The sequence below is a fragment of the Chiloscyllium punctatum genome, chromosome 26 (genome assembly GCF_047496795.1).
Source record: "Chiloscyllium punctatum isolate Juve2018m chromosome 26, sChiPun1.3, whole genome shotgun sequence".
In the NCBI taxonomy this organism is placed as follows: domain Eukaryota; kingdom Metazoa; phylum Chordata; class Chondrichthyes; order Orectolobiformes; family Hemiscylliidae; genus Chiloscyllium; species Chiloscyllium punctatum.
In genome coordinates, this window is record NC_092764.1 from 48,450,186 (window position 1) to 48,467,479 (window position 17,294).

A 17,294-nucleotide genomic window follows, 5' to 3' on the forward strand; every position below is an offset into this window, starting at 1 on the left:
CTATTACTGACACTCTCATTCGTTTGGCCGAACTGGTCCTCACCCTTAACAATTTCACCTTTGAATCCTCCCACTTCCTCCAGACCAAAGGCGTAGCCATGGGCACACGTATGGTCCCCAGCTATGCCTGTCTTTTTGTTGGCAATGTAGAACAGTTGATCTTCCGTAATTACACCGGCACCACTCCCCACCTCTTCCTCCGCTACATTGATGACTGCATTGGCGCCACCTCGTGCTCCCGCGAGGAGGTTGAGCAATTCATCAACTTCACCAACACATTCCACCCTGACCTTAAATTTACTTGGACCATCTCTGACACCTCGCTCCCCTTCCTGGACCTCTCCATCTCCATTAGTGACGACCGACTTGACACTGACATTTTTTACAAACCCACCGACTCCCACAGCTACCTGGATTACACCTCTTCCCACCCTATCTCTTGCAAAAATGCCATTCCTTTTTCCCAATTTCTCCGCCTCCACCGTATCTGCTCCCAGGAGGACCAGTTCCACCATAGAACACACCAGATGGCCTCCTTCCTTAGAGACCGCAATTTCCCTTCCCACGTGGTTAAAGATGCCCTCCAACGCATCTCGTCCACATCCCACACCTCTGCCCTCAAACCCCACCCCTCCAACCGTAACAAGGACAGAACGCCCCTGGTGCTCACCTTCCACCCTACAAACCTTCGCATCAACCAAATCATCCGCCGACATTTCCGCCACCTCAAAAAAGACCCCACCACCAGGGATATATTTCCCTCCCCACCCCTTTCCACCTTCTGCAAAGACCGTTCCCTCCATGACTACCTGGTCAGGTCCACACCCCCCTACGACCCACCCTCCCATTCGGACACTTTCCCCTGCCACCGCAGGAACTGTAAAACCTGCGCCCACACCTCCTCCCTCACCTTCTATCCAAGGCCCTAAAGGAGCCTTACACATCCATCAAAGTTTTACCTGCACATCCACTAATATCATTTATTGTATCCATTGCTCCCGATGTGGTCTCCTCTACATTGGGGAGACTGGGCGCCTCCTAGCAGAGCGCTTTAGGGAACATCTCCGAGACACCCGCACCAATCAACCAAACCGCCCCGTGGCCCAACATTTCAACTCCCCCTCCCACTCTGCCGAGGACATGGAGGTCCTGGGCCTCCTTCACCGCCGCTCCCTCACCACCAGACGCCTGGAGGAAGAACGCCTCATCTTCCGCCTTGGAACACTTCAACCCCAGGGCATCAATGTGGACTTCAACAGCTTCCTCATTTCCCCTTCCCCCACCTCATCCTAGTTTCAAACTTCCAGCTCAGCACTGTCTCCTTGACTTGTCCGGACTTGTCGAACCTGCCTATCTCCTTTTCCACCTATCCACTCCACCCTCCCCTCCTTGACCTATCACCTTCATCTCCTCCCCCACTCACCCATTGTACTCTATGCTACTCTCTCCCCACCCCCACCCTCCTCTAGCTTATCTCTCCATGCTTCAGGCTCACTGCCTTTATTCCTGATGAAGGGCTTTTGCCCGAAACGTCGATTTTGCTGCTCGTTGGATGCTGCCTGAACTGCTGTGCTCTTCCAGCACCACTAATCCAAGATTTAAACCTGACCTACTCTTGGGAAATAAGGCAGGGCAGGTGACTGAAGTGTCAGTGGAGGAGTACTTTGGGGCCAGCGACCATAATTCTATTAGTTTTAAAACAGTGATGGAAAAGGATAGACAGGATATAAAAGTTGAAGTTTTAAATTGGAGGATTGCTCATTTTGATGGTATTAGGCAAGAAATTTCAAAAGCTGACTGGGGGCAAATGTTCGCAGGCAATGGGACAGCAGGAAAATGAGAGTTCAGAGACAGCATATTCCTATAAGTGTGAAAGAAAAGGCTGGTAGCTGTAGGGAATGTTGAATGACTAAGAAAAAGAAAGAAGCATATGTCAGGTATGAACAGAATAGATCGAGTGAATCCTTAGAAGAGTGTAAAGGCCAGAGGAGTATACTTAAGAGGGAAATCAGGAGGGAAAAAAGGAGACATGAGATAAATTTGGCAAATAGAGTAAAGGAGAATCCAAATGGTTTTTACAAATACATTAAAGACAAAAGGATAACTAGGGAGAGAATATGGCCCCTCAAAGATCAGCAAGGCAACCTTGGTGTGGCGCAGCAGGAGATGGGGGAGATACTGAACGAGTATTTTGCATCAGTGTTTACTGTGGAAAAGGACATGGAAGATATAGAATGTAGGGAAATTGGTGGTGACATCTTGAAAAATGTCCATATTGCAGAGGAGGAAGTGCTGGATGTCTTGAAATGCATAAAGGTAGATAAATCTCCAGGACCTGATCAGGTGTACCCTAGAACTTTGTGGGAAGCTAGGGAAGTGATTGCTGGGCCCCTTGCTGAGATATTTGTATCATCGATAGTCACAGGTGAGGTGCTGAAAGACTGGAGGTTGGCAAACATGGTGCCACTGTTTAAGAAGGGTGGTAAGGAAAAGCCACTATAGACCAGTGAGCCTGACGTTGGTGGTGGGCAAGGTGTTGGAGGGAATCCTGAGGGATAGGATTTACATGTATTTGGAAAGGCAAGGACTGATTAGAGATAGTCAGGATTGCTCTGTGCGTGGGAAATCATGTCTCACAAACTTGACTGAATTGTTTGAAGTAGTAACAAAGAGGATTGATGAGGGCAGAGCAGTAGATGTGATCTATATGGACTTCAGTAAGGCGTTCGACAAAGTTCCCCATGGGAAACTGGTTAGCAAGGTTATATCTCTAGAATATAGACTTTATCTTTCCAAATATTGACTGGGAGTACTATAGTTCAAGTTCTTTTGATGGGTCAGTTTTTGTCCATTGTGTGTAGGAGGGTTCCCTGACACAGTATGTAGACAGGCTAACAAGGGACAAGGCCACAGTAAATTTGGTATTGGGTAATGAACCTGGCCAGGTGTTAGATTTGTAGGTGGATGAGCACTTTGGTGATAGTGACCACAATTCGGTTATGTTTACTTTAGTGATGGAAAGGGATAGGTGTATTCTGCAAGGCAAAATTTATAGCTGTGGCAAAGGCAATTACAATGTGATTAGGCAAGAATTAGGATGCATAGGATGGGGAAGGAAATGGCAGGGGTGGGCACAGTTGAAATGTGGAGTTTATTCAAAGACCAGCTACTGGGGGTGCTTGATACGTCTGTACTGATCAGGCTGGTAGGAAGTTGTCAAGCGCAGGAGTCATTGTTTTCGAGGAAGGTGAATCTCTCTTCAAGAGGAAGAAAAGGGCTTGCGTTAGGATGAGATGTGATGGCTCAGTTAGGGCACTTGAGAGTAGCAGGTAAGCCAGGAAAGACCGAAAGAGAGAGCTAAGAAGATCCAGAAGGGGACATGAGAAGTTGTTGGTGGATAGGATCAAGGAAATTCCTAAGGCTTTCTATCGGTATATCAGGAATAAAAGAACGACGAGAGTAAGATTAGAGATAATCAAGGATAATAGTAGGAAGTTGTGCAAGGAGTCAGAGGAGATAGGAGAGGTGCTTAATGAATACTTTTCGTCAGTATTCACACTAGAAAAAGACAATGCGGTCAAGAACAATACTAAGATACACGCTATTAGTGATGCATAAGGAGGAGGTGTTAGCAATTCTGGAAAGTGTAAAAATAGATAAGTGTAAATGGGCTAGATGGGATTTATCCGAGGATTCTCTGCGAAGTCAGTGAGGAGATTACCGAACTTTTGGCTTTGATCTTTGTGTTGTTATTATCTACAGCAATAATGCCAGAAGACTGGAGGATAGCAAATGTTGTTCCCTTGTTCAAAAAGAGGAGTAGAGACAACCCTAGAAATTGTAGATATGTGAGCCTAACTTCAGTTGTGGGTAAAGTGTTGGAAAGGGTTATAAGAGATAGGATTTATAATCATCTAGAAAGGAATAAGTTAATTAGGGATAGTCAACATGGTTTTGTGAAGGGTAGGTCGTGCCTCTCAAACCTTATTGCTTTCTTTGAGAAGGTGACCAAACAGGTGGATGAGGGTAAAGCTGTTGATATGGTGTATATGAATTTCAGTAAGGCATTTGATAAGGCTCCCCATGGTAGGCTATAGCACAAAATACAGAGTCATGGGATTGTGGGTGATTTAGCTGTTTGGATCAGAAATTGGCTAGCTGAAAGAAGACAGAGGATGGTGGTTGATGGGAAATATTCATCCTGGAGTTCAGTTACTAGTGGGGTATTGCAAGGATCTGTTTTGGGTTGATAGTTAGAACATAGAACATAGGAAAGTATAGCACAGAACAGGCCCTTCCGCCTATGATGTTGTGCCGAGGATTATTCCTAATCTAAAATAAAATAATCTAACCTACGCACCCATCAATTCATTGCTTTCCATGTGCATGCCCAGCAGTCGCTTAACTGTCACCAATGACTCTGCTTCCACCACCACAGCTGGCAACGCATTCCATGCATTCACAACTCTCTGCGCAATGAACCTACCTCTGATGTCTCCACAACATCTTCCTCCTAATATTTTAAAACTATGACTCCCCATGCCAGTCAATTCTGCCCTGGGGAAAAGTCTCTGGCTATTGACTTTCATTACCTTTACACCTCAATCAGGTCACCTTTCTTCCTCCTTCTCTCCAGAGAGAAAAGTCCGAGCTTAGTCAACCTCTCTTCATAAGACAAGCCCTCCAATCCAGGCAGCATGCTGGTAAACCTTCTTTGCACCGTCTCCAAAGCCTGTGTATCTTTCCTTTTATAGGGCGACTAGAATTGGACACAATATTCCAAGTGTGGTCTTGTCAGGATCTTGTAGATCTGCAGCAAAACCTTGCAGCTCTTAAACTTGATCCCCCTGTTAATGAAAGCCAATACACCCTATGCTTTCTTAACAATCCTATCCCCTTGGGTGGCAACTTTGAGGGATCTATGTACTTGCACACCCAGATTCCTCTGTTCCTCCACACTGCCAAGAATCCTGTCTTTAATCCTATATTCAGCATTCGAGTTCGACCTTCCAAAATGCATCACCTTTCATTTATCCAGGTTGAACTCCATCTGCCATTTCTCAGCCTAGCTCTGCATCCTGTCTATGTCACGCTGCAGCCTGCAATAGCCCTCGATATTATCAATGGCACCTCCAACTTTTGTGTCATTGGCAAATTTACTAACCCACCCCTCAACCCCCTCATCCAAGTCATTTATAACAACTACAAAGAGCAGAGGCCCAAGAACAGAGCCCTGCGGCACACCACTCACAACCGACCTCCAGGCAGAATACTTTCCATCTACAACCACTCCTTGCCTTCTGTCAGCCAACCAATTCTGAATCCAGATAGCCAAATCTCCCTGTATCCCATACCTCCTGACTTTATGAATGAGCCTACCATGGGGAACCTCATCAAATGTCTTGCTGAAGTCCATATACACCACACCCACTGCCCGACCTTCATCGACCTGTCTCGTCACCTCCCCAAAGAGCTCAATAAGATTTGGGAGGCATGACCTGCTCCTCACAAAGCCATGCTGACTGCCTTTAATCACGCTATGCTTTTCCAAATAGCCATAAATCCTATCCCTCAGAATTCTTTCCAAAACCTTACTACAGGCGTAAGACTGACTGGTCTGTAATTGCCAGGGATTTCCCAATTCCCCTTCTTGAAAAGAGGAGCAACACTTGCCTCCCTCCAATCCTCCGGTACGACTCCCATGGAGAGTGAAGAAGCAAAGATCCTCACCAACAGCTGACCAACCCCCTTTCTCACTTCCCAGAGCAACCTAGGAGAAATCTGGTCTCGCCCTGGGGACTTACCAATCTCAATGTTTGCCAAAATTTCCAGCACATCAACTTCATCAATCTTGATCTGCTCAAGCCTGTTTCCCAGCTCCTCAAAGATCTCATACACAGAGGATTGTTTGTCATTTTTATAAACAATCTGAATGAGGGCATAGAAGGATGGGTTAGTTAATTTGTGGATGGCACTAAGGTCAGTAGAGTTGGGGATAATGACGAAGGATGTTGCAGATTACGGAGAGCCAAGATAAGCTGCACAGCTGAGATGGGCTAGTATGTAGTAAATCGAGTTTAATATGGAAAAGTCTAAGGTGATTCACTCTGGAAGGAGTAACAGGAAAGCAGAGTCCTGGGCTAATGGTAAAATTCTTGGTAGCGTAGATGAGCAGGGAGATCTCGGTGTGCAGATACATAGATCCTTGAAAGTTGCCATCCAGGTTGATAGGGTTGTTAAGAAGGCATACAGTGTGTTAGCATTTATTGGTAGAAGGATTGAGTTTGGAACCATGAGATCATCCTGAAGTTGTACAAAACTCTGGTGTGGGCACATTTGGAGTATTGTGCACAGTTATGGTCACTGCATGAAAGGAAAGATGTGGAAGCTTTGGAAGACGTTCAGAGGAGATTTGCTAGGATGTTGCCTGGTATGGAGGAAAAGATGAGGGACTTGAGGCTGTTTTCTTTAGGAGAAGAAGGTTGAGAGGTGAATTAATTGAGACAAATAAGATAATCAGAGGGTTAGATAGGTTGAACAATGAGAGCCATTTTCCTTGGATGGTGATGACTAGTACAAGGGGACACAGCTTTAAATTGTGGGGTGATAGATATAGGACAGACGTCAATAGACAATAGACAATAGACAATAGGTGCAGGAGTAGGCCATTCAGCCCTTCGAGCCTGCACTGCCATTCAATATGATCATGGTTGATCATTCCTAATCAGTATCCTCTTCCTGCCTTATCTCCATAACCCTTGATTCCACTATCTTTGAGAGCTCTATCCAACTCTTTCTTAAATGAATCCAGAGACTGGGCCTCCACTGCCCTCTGGGGCAGAGCATTCCACACAGCCACCACTCTCTGGGTGAAGAAGTTTCTCCTCATCTCTGTCCTAAATGGTCTACCCCGTATTTTTAAGCTGTGTCCTCTGGTTCGGCACTCACCCATCATCGGAAACATGTTTCCTGCTGCTAGAGTGTCCAATCCTTTCATAATCTTATATGTCTCAATCAGATCCCCTCTCAGTCTTCTAAACTCAAGGGTATACAAGCCCAGTCGCTTCAGTCAGAGGTATTTTCTTTACTCAGAGTAGTAGGGGCATGGAATGCACTGCCTGCAACAGTAGTAGACTGTAGACACCAACTTTAAGGGCATTTAAATAGTCATTGGATTGGCATATGGACGAGAGTGGAATAGTGTAGATTAGGTGGGCTTTAGATTGGTTCCACAGGTCAGTGCAACATCGAGGGCCAAAGGGCCTGTACTGCATTGTAATGTTCTATGTTCTATGAATAAAGAGAGACCTCGCCATTTGGATACTGAACTGGCTCAAAGGTTGAAGACAGAGGGTGGTGGTGGAGGGTTGTTTTTCAGATTGGAGGCCTGTGACCAGTGGAGTGCCACAAGGATTGGTGCTGGGTCCTATATTTTTTGTCACTGATATAAATGATTTGGATGTGAACACAGGAGGTATAGTTAGTAAGTTTGCAGATGGATCAATGGGTTGAGGAATGGCAGATGTAGTTTAATTCAGATAACAATGAGGTGCTGCATTTTGAGAAAGCAAATCAGAGAAGGACTTATACACTTAATGGTAAGGTCCTTGGGAGTGTTGCTGAACTAAGAGACCTTGGAGTGCAGGTTCGTAGCTCCTTGAAAGTTGAGTCGCAGGTAGATAGGATAGTGAAGAAGGCTTTTGGTATGCTTTCCTTTATTGGTCAGAGCATTGAGTATACAAATTGGGAGGTCATGTTGTGGCTGTACAGGACATTGGTTAGGCCACTGTTGGAATATTGTGTGCAATTCTGGTCTCCTTCCTATCGGAAAGATGTTGTGAAACTTGAAAGGATTCAGAAAAGATTTATAAGGTTGTTGCCAGGGCTGGAGGATTTGAGCTATAGGAAGAGGCTGAACAGGCTGAAGAGGCTGTTTTCCCTGGAGTGCCAGAGGCTAAGGGGTGACGCTATAGAGATTTATAAAATCATGAGCGGCATGGTTAGGATAAATAGACAAGGCTTTTTCCTTGGAGTAGAGGGCATAGACTTAGTCCAGAACTAGAGGGCATAGACTTAGGGTGAGAGGGGAAGGATATAAAAGGAACCTAAGGGGCAACTTTTTCACACAGAAGATGGTGTGTGTAAGGAATGAGCTGCCAGAGGAAGTGGTGGAGGCTGGTACAATTACATCATTTAAAAGGCATCTGGATAGGTATATGAATAGGAAGGGTTTAGAGGGATATGGGTGACGTGTTGACAAATGGGGCTAGATTAGATTAGGATATCTGGTCAGCATGGACAAGATGCTGTACATCTCTATGACTATATGATGCTAAATGGAGTGATGAATGAATGACCTGAAAGCATCAAGAGCACACCTGTTGTTAAAAGTGAGTATTAGGCTTACAGAGTTGAAGTGAAAGCCCAAATTGACAAGGAGAATAATTGTAGCTATCCTGATGGAAATGAGTAAACAAATGTGAAACACATCCATGCACACCATTAAGGAATTGAATCTCCTGAGGAAGGCAAAAGAAACATTCTACTAGCCAAAAGTGAGCAATTAGGGCCACATCAGCAAGGCAAGGATGCCCTGAGGTGTGCTACATTGGCGAGACCAAGCTGAGGCAATGGCAATAGATGAATGAACACTCCACAACAATCAACAGACAGGAGTGTTCCCTCCCAGTCAGACAACACTTCAGCAGTCTGGGACATTTGACCTTGGATCTTCGGGTGACTATCCTTCAAAGTGGACTTCAAGACAAGCAACAATGCAAAGTTGTCGAGCAGAGGCTGATAGCCAAGTTTGGTTCCCATGGGGTTGGCCTCGACTCGAATGTTAGGTCCATGTCACACTACAAGTGACCCCACTTCACTACACACTCTCATACACTCACACACACACTCCTACAGACCTATATACTCACACAGATCTTCTCTCACACATAAGCTCTCGCTCATACACTCAGACTTATACATCCCGCACACTTACACCCACACATGCACACTCTCACAGACTTATACCCCTTTACATTCACACACACTCTCACAGACACTCATATTCCACACCTCCACCCCCCAACATATATACACACACAGATTCTGTAAATCCCTTTTTTAGATTAGATTTAGTCTGAACATTGGGGCACAGACAGCCTCACACAGAACACCTCACACCTTCAATGCAATATCTGGGCCAACATGGCACCAGTTTTTTAAGTTCACTTGAGCATATAACTTTAAAAGAAGGGTTCTGGAATTTACATATGAAAAAACTGAAACCAATGGTCATTCTAAAAGATGAGTGATTTAACAAACTATCCAAGTCTTTTTCAATTTATAATTTCAGTTGCAATCACACTGTAAACATTTGCTATAAATTCAGTATCTTACGATCTTATACTCCACAACCACCTGATGAAGGAACAGTGCTGCGAAAGCTAGTGCTTCCAAATAAATCTATTGGACTATAAACTGGTGTCATGTGATTGTTAACTTTGTACACCCCAGTCCAACAACCACATCTCCAAATCATCACATTAGCCAGTGCAGTGTTTTAAGCAAGCTAAACAGCCACTCAGTATGAGGTATTCAAGGCAGTAGGTACGTAGCTTGGAATAGGTCTCTTCACTCTGTCAGAAATCAATTATATTGTCACTACTGTTCTGACAAATTAGAGGCAGACCGGTTGATATCAATGACTATCAGTGAGATCACAAAGAGTATTGCCACTTAACACCATACATTATCTCTACAGTATCCCCAGTCAAATAGAAAGACTGAGACAACAGTAAAACAGCCTGAGATTTCAAGTAAAGACAGCACATACCTGTTAAGACAATCCTTGAGTGAAGAAATACACACTAAAGACAAGGCATATAGTACACTCCAAAAACAAATATCACACATCACTCAAACTATTCTTCCAGCAATGAAAATGTGATGAAGCCAGAAGTAGTAATAGGCATGATAAATGGAATCAGGGTGAAAGCCAAATTTCACTTTGACAAGCCGCAAAATTATTGCCAGAGATGAGGTTTTGAGCACATCAGAGTGCAAACATTCAACAAACTCAACAGGTGTCAGCCAATGAGGCAACTGGAGACCTGCAGAGAGCAGTTGTCACCTTCATCCATAAAGCACACATGAACAACCAGATACATCATTATAACTATGGACATCTACATAAGGCAGCCAATTTGGAAGGTGTGATCTCCCCAGACTCAGAGAGCACAGTTAGAACGACTATCAGTCCCAGAGGTTCACTGTTTGTCAGTAATGGATTGACAACAACACTCACAATGCCAAAAATGCTACTCAGACAAGGAACATCACCCGAGGAATGATCAGATACCAAATGAACAGCCAATGACAATATGGAGAGAGTGAGGACTGCAGATGCTAGAGATCAGAGTTGAAGATTGTGGTGCTGGAAAAGCACAGCAGGTCAGGCAGCATCCAAAGAGCAGGCAAGTCAACATTTTGGGCATAAGCTCTTCATCAGGAATCAGCCAATGACAATATGCATGCAAACATATAAGATACATACATGAATTAAACATTTACAATGTATGTACACAGACTGAGAAAAGTGGAGTTCACTAGGATTAGCAGTTTTAATGAAGAATAAAATTTTCTTTTTCCCATGTCGACACAGTAACTTGTGTCAGTAAGAAGTAAAATCAAAGTAAAAGGTCCAGATCTGTGAAAAGGTGGATGTTTAAGGAAACGTAATTGTTCTTAGTGTGATCTCTACATCTGTTGGAAGTGCTTTTGTGTACAGTATTGGGCAACCATTAAACAATAACATCTGAGACAACTAGTCAGCTCCTTGCACAAAAGTCTGTAAATTAAAATCCGTTAATTATGTCTCTTCACATAAATGCAAGTTAACATTAAGAGCAAAATAAATATAGTAGCATCATGATAACCGCTTTTTAGAAATTTGAGTCAATGATTCCGAGCCAAGCTAAGATCACACACGAGAAAGCAGGAATTTATTGTCCATTGCTTAGTTAGAAGTTTGGTTAGAAGACTCATGATGTTATCAGTTTGCACTCCCTCTGCTGCTATTGGTAAATCAGGAGAAATGTCTGTTTAGAGATGATCTACTTCTTGCCACATATTATTTAACTTAGATGGAGAATCATGCTAAAGAATCCACTTAAGTGTTCACTGGTCTTCTACTTGTTTCACTTGTCCCCTCCATGAAAAGCTTCTGGAAGTCCCCATGGAACAGCTCGCAGTCACAGCACCATGAAGTATAGAGAGTGAGTCAAGGTGAGCAATTACAAGGGCAGAAGATGGTGATGTCTGAAACTTCATTAACATGAAGAAAAATATCTCTCAACAGTGACAAAACAGTACAGAGAAATTATTCTCTGCTTTTATGCAGCTGCTTGTGTGTATGCTTGTAGTATTTATTTTAATTAATTCTCCCAAATCATTCTGGATCTCCTGATACTGCAGTGAGATCTCCTGACACTACAGCTACAATTCTGGCATCCACCCAGCGAATTGGCTAGATACGTTCTGTCCAAAATATAAGACGATTCACTACTGCCCCATCAGTCTGCTCTCAATTTTCAGCAGTGATATAAAGCATGTGCACAGCTATAGCCTGCTCCCTGATGTACAGTTTGGGTGCCAGCAGAGTCACTCACCTCCAGACATCATTAAATATTTGCTTCAAGCACCAGGCTAAGCAGCTAAGTTCCTGAGGTGACAACAAGGCAGTTAATTGAGTATTGCATTGAATTTTGTCTAAGTAAAATTAAAGTCAATGAGAATCAGAGGCAAATCTCTCCATTGGTTGGGTTTGTACCTCACACAAAGGATGATCATTGTGCCTGTTGAAGGTCCATCATATCATCCCCAAGTTATCAATGTACGCATTGCTCAGGGTAGATATCTTCTAATCAAATTGTTCAGAGATGTTACCTCTGAAGCAGGTGGGACTCTAACTCAAGCCTCCTAGCATAGGGGTAGAGATACTAACACTTCAGCACAAGATCCCTCATTCCACAGGGTAGTGATTCATTATCAATGAATATCTATACAATATAATATTAGGAGTCAGCATGTTCACTGACTGTACAATATTCAGCATCATTTTCAACTCCTCAGATATCAAAGCAATTCAAACTCCCATGCAACAGATCCTGGACAACATTCAAACTCAGGCTAATAAAGGCAAGTAATATTTGCGCCTGACAACTGGCCAGACATTGACCATGCCAACAAGAGAGAATCTAACCATCACCCATTGATATTCAATTGTATTGACATCATTGTGTTCTCTGCCATCACCATCCTGGGATTATCACTAACCAGAAACTTAACAGAGAGTGAGAACCAGAGACTTGGCCGGAAACAGAGAGCGCGTAACAGATGGTGCGTAAAAGATGGTGCATAACAGAGGGTGCAGAACTGACCGCCTGAAACAACCACTTAAAAACACATTATGAATTCAAGAATAGAGTTTTGTAATTCAGTGCCAAGTATTCAGACATCAAGACTCCCAATAGCATGTCCAAAGTCCAAAAGGAACAAGTCATAAAAAAAAGTGTGATTGCCAAATTAGTGCAGCTCCATCAACACTCAGGCTGTTTAAACCATCACAGACAAATCAAGATAAGACATGGGGTGGCACAGTGATTAGCACTGCTGCCTCACAGCACCAGGGTGGTTCAATTCCTGCCTTGGGTGACTGTCTGTGTAGAGTTTGCATGGTCTCCCCATATCTGAGTGGGTTTCCTCCAATAGTCCAAATTCTTCAACAGAATCTAACAAATCCCCATGAGTTCTATCATCTAGAAGAATTAGAGGACCAGGGGCCTGGGATACAACTCATCCAAACTCATCCAAATAGAGGGTGGTTATTTGTCCACTTTTTAGCCTTCCATAACCTCCAATACCCCCTCGCTCCCTATTTCAATGTACTCAAGAATCTCAGTCCCTCTCCCCAAATTCTATATCTACATACTCCTCCAAAGGGAAGACAGGCATGAAGTACTTGTTGTACTCCATCAGTTCCACACTTAGACTGTCCCTACTCTTTTCCTCGTTATCTTTTTTTCCTTAATATACTTATAGAATATCTTGAGATTCTCACCAATTTTAAACACCAGTACTTTGCATGCTCCCTGTTTGCTCTTCCTTAAGCATCCTCTGTACTTTCTCTATTCCATTAGGCCACTGTTGATCTGTTCCCTTTATACCTGCTAAAATGCTCTTTTCCTTCATTCCAGGAAATCCAGGGTCCTTGAGTTTGTTGCTGCAATATTGCAAGCTAGAGGGAATACATTGGGCCTGCACTCTTCCCATTTCCTCTTTGGACACAGTGTCCCACTGTTCTATTGTAGATTTTCCCAAAAGTAGCTGTCCCCAGTCTACTTTGGTCAGATATTGTCTTATTTTATTAGAGTTGACCTTTCCCGATTCAAAACTATTTTTTGCAAACCACCTTTATCCTTTTCCATGACAAACCTAAATTGGATTGTGTTGTGGCTGCCATCACTGAACTGTTCTTCCACTGTGAAATCCCCTAATATATTTATCCTATTGTTATTTTTATACACCTCAGTGAATGGTCTTTATATGCACTCCTATGTTGCTCGCTGGATGTTTGAGGGCCTATAATACAGTCTTATCAATGTGACTACCTTTGGTTTACTCTTAAGCTCTACCCAAAAAATCCCCATTTGAAGACCATTCAAAAATATTATTCATCATTACTGTAGTAACTGACCCCTTAATTAATAATGTAACAGCACCCCCTCTTTTACACCATCTCTTGTAACTTCCTCTAACTTCTCCTGGATAATTGTTTTGGTAAATAGTTCACAACCCTCTGAAGTCTGAGACTTTAAGTTAGACTCCTTTTTTGAGGAGTAGTTGCCAACTGGATTTCCTGCTGGGAAATTCCCGAGTGGTCAATGCCTCGAACCTTCCGAAGAGTCCCAAGTATGTCCATCAGGGTACTTTCCTGCAACAACTGTCTTGCAAATGGAAGGCCTGGGCCAGTGAATTACAATGTGACAATAGGATCGAAGAATGTCATTTGGCTCAATAGATCCGTGTCAGAATCCTTTGCCTTTTGGATGATTACAAAACAGTCTTCTGAAAGCAACAATTGAATAAGGCTTATTCCAGACTCTAATTGCCCAATGCTCAAAAACATGTTTCCCTTATGTTGCCTTTAATTGCTTTGACAATCACCTTATATTGTTCTCCTCTGATTCACCACTCTTATCTTGGACATCAGCCCACTAACATAACAGTGTTGACCACATCCAGAAACATAATCTCACATTTTCAATCTTCCACCATTTCTGCCACACCACCTACTCCTGCACAGTCATGGTAAATGTCTCTCACAGTACAACCAATTCTAGCTCACTATCTCAGTCCTCTGGAGTGGCTATATCATACTTGGAGTTTGGAATGTATCGAATCACTGTAGGATTAAATGCTGGTTTGCTTGATAGCAGTAGCGACTACTCAGTTTTAGATTGGAATAGATTAGATTCCCTCCAGTGAGGAAACAGGCCCTTCGGCCCAATAAGTCAATACCAACCCTCCGAAGAGTAACCCACCCAGACACTTTCCCCTACTCCCTACTAATGCACCTAACACTATGGGCAATTTAACATGGCCAATTCACCTGACCTGCACACCTTTGTGACTGTGGGAGGAAACCAGAGCACCTGGAGGAAACCCACGCAGACACGGGGAGAATGTGCAAACTCCACACAAACAGTCGCTCAAGGCTGGATTCAAACCTGGATCCCTGGCGCTGCAAGGCAGCAGTACTAACCACGGAGCCACCGTGCCGCCCTCTTCTAATTGCTTTCTCTGACACACCTAGAGAAAGTGAAAAGGGAAAACTGTATACAAAGACATCTTTGTGAGGAACTTTCCCACACAGCTTTCTGTAGGAGTGCCATAGCAAAGCATATCAGTCTGCTCTTTGTTGTCACTAAGTGAATGAACAAGTTGAATAAGACAACAAAATGTGAGCTGACAGCAGTTACCTACTTTCAGTACCATCGATAGCCTTGCTTTACAGCATTTCTAGGAGTTAGGGAGTCAAGGAATTAAAGTTAGGAGTTTTGTCCTCAAGGATTTGAATGGTGCTTTTCATTTTCTCACAGCCATCCCAATGTACTTCACAGACAATTAAATATTTTTGCATCGTTGTAACATAAGAAATATAAGTACTCTCTCCCTGTTCTGGTCTGTCTTCTCCAGCAATTAGGCTCAGGAGAACTTCCAATTTGCAAGGTGAATAGAGTGTCAGATTTCATGTTATGGTGAACTTGGTTAAACAGATACAAAATGCTCATCTACATTCAGGGACAGGGCCCTTAGGCTGAATGCATTTATGAAAAGGACTACAGGACTTCTATTTGTACACTGCTTTATTAACTTTGTTTAAATTGTCTCTTCTTTGCCTCTTCAACAATTTTATTTTATATTTTCTGCAGCATTGAGGCTCCCACATTGGGAACATTAGGAATCTGGATGGCTGTCTTAATAGCTGGAAAGTGGGACTTCCAAACATCTGGACAGCAAGTCTCTTCCACCACCCCCAAAAAGACATAGGGAAAGCAAGACTTCAAACTGCATCATGGAAAATAGGACACTAAAAAATACATCTGGGGTTAAACAGGTTCTGAAAAAAACAGGGACAATGATTTTTTTTTTAAAAATGAGAGTGAAAACTAAAATACTGAATGATTCCTTAAAAAGCTGAGAACCATTTTGAAAGAAAACGTTGAGATGACAAAGAGCCAGGTCCAGTCATATGTTGGACAGGCTTCTCTAAACTAAGTCAAACAGTGATTGTGACATTGGTATGCTTTCTGGAAAGTCCACATTTACTGCAGGCACTGATGGTTTATTTCTTAACATATGTTAAAGTGCTGGATTTTCTCAGCTTGTAATCATTTTCTCCAAATCTATCCCAGTTCTTTGCAGGAAGCACATCATTTATGTTAATAGATTCCTGTCATAGTTACAGAGACTTAAGCTTTCCCAGGATTGCCAATATTTTACAGCAGGACATGCCCTCAAAAGCCTTGTTCATTGTTGAATAACAAAGAATGCTTAAATACCATATAGTAACAATGCAGTGCCAGAGGTTGGGGTGGGGTTGGGGCGGGGTGGGGGGGGTGGAAATATTGGTGGTAGGTGCTGTAGAAAATACAAAACACCAACTTTTCAATTTGCCCAATGTTGGGCTCACTGTTTGGTTACTGCCAAGATTTTTTTTTGTAAATGTGCACGAGGCCTTTGTCTGCTATGTACTTTGCAGTTCAGCAAATATACCAGCTGAGGTCAGCAAAGCCTATGCAATCAGCAAGGATAGATCTTAAACATAGGAAATAATGGGTTAAATTTTGATGCTTCTGTTTGGTCTAAGGTGCTTGCACCAGCATTTATTGCCACGTTATTCTGTCTATGTGTGTGTATCTTGACGCAAGGAAATCGGGGTAGAATATTTGCAAAAATCCGTTCCTAGTCCGATACAATTTACTCTTCTCTTCTGTCATGTATCACCACTGAGAGGCACTCTACTGATCTTAGGATGATGCACACACAAATGTGCAGTTACTCATGTACAAAACAACAAAGGGGGTAAGAGGAGACTGTAAATAGCATTAGGAGCTCAAGTTATTTTAAAAATCAATGATATAATGGTACATCTTCAACACCTGTGTCTTAAGCTGTGTAGCATGAAAACAGGGTTTACACCAGGACTGGGGACGGTGGAGTACATCAGGACTCTGGGCTGTAAGGAGCTTTAGGCAAGGTTGGGTCAAGAGCTGGGATACTGTGCTTGGTCAGGGGTCAGAACAGGGCCAGAGGTCTGTGATTTCAATCTCTACTCATGATGTATGATGTGAATACAACAGGAATCAAACCAGGATTTCACTGTTATACCAGCTCTCTTTGGTGTCCTTCAAAATAAAAGCAGGAGCACACCAAAATATTTCTTCTTAATTTATTAATGTCAAAATGATCAGGTCAGAGCAAATCAAGAGTCTGTTTTACATTTCACCTGTTTGTTATTTGATTTGACAGCAAACTGTTATTGTCATTTTAGTTGACAGGTCTTTCTGTAATCATTTAGATGTAAAATAGCTTTCAATTATTGGTAGGAAACCACTTTAAAACATTAAATCTGAGTAAGACACCTCTCACCAAATGATGTTGAGAGCCAGTTTCACTTTGCAGTCAATTGCTGTTTAAACATTTCACTGTAATAGCTTAAAGTCAGAGCTAAC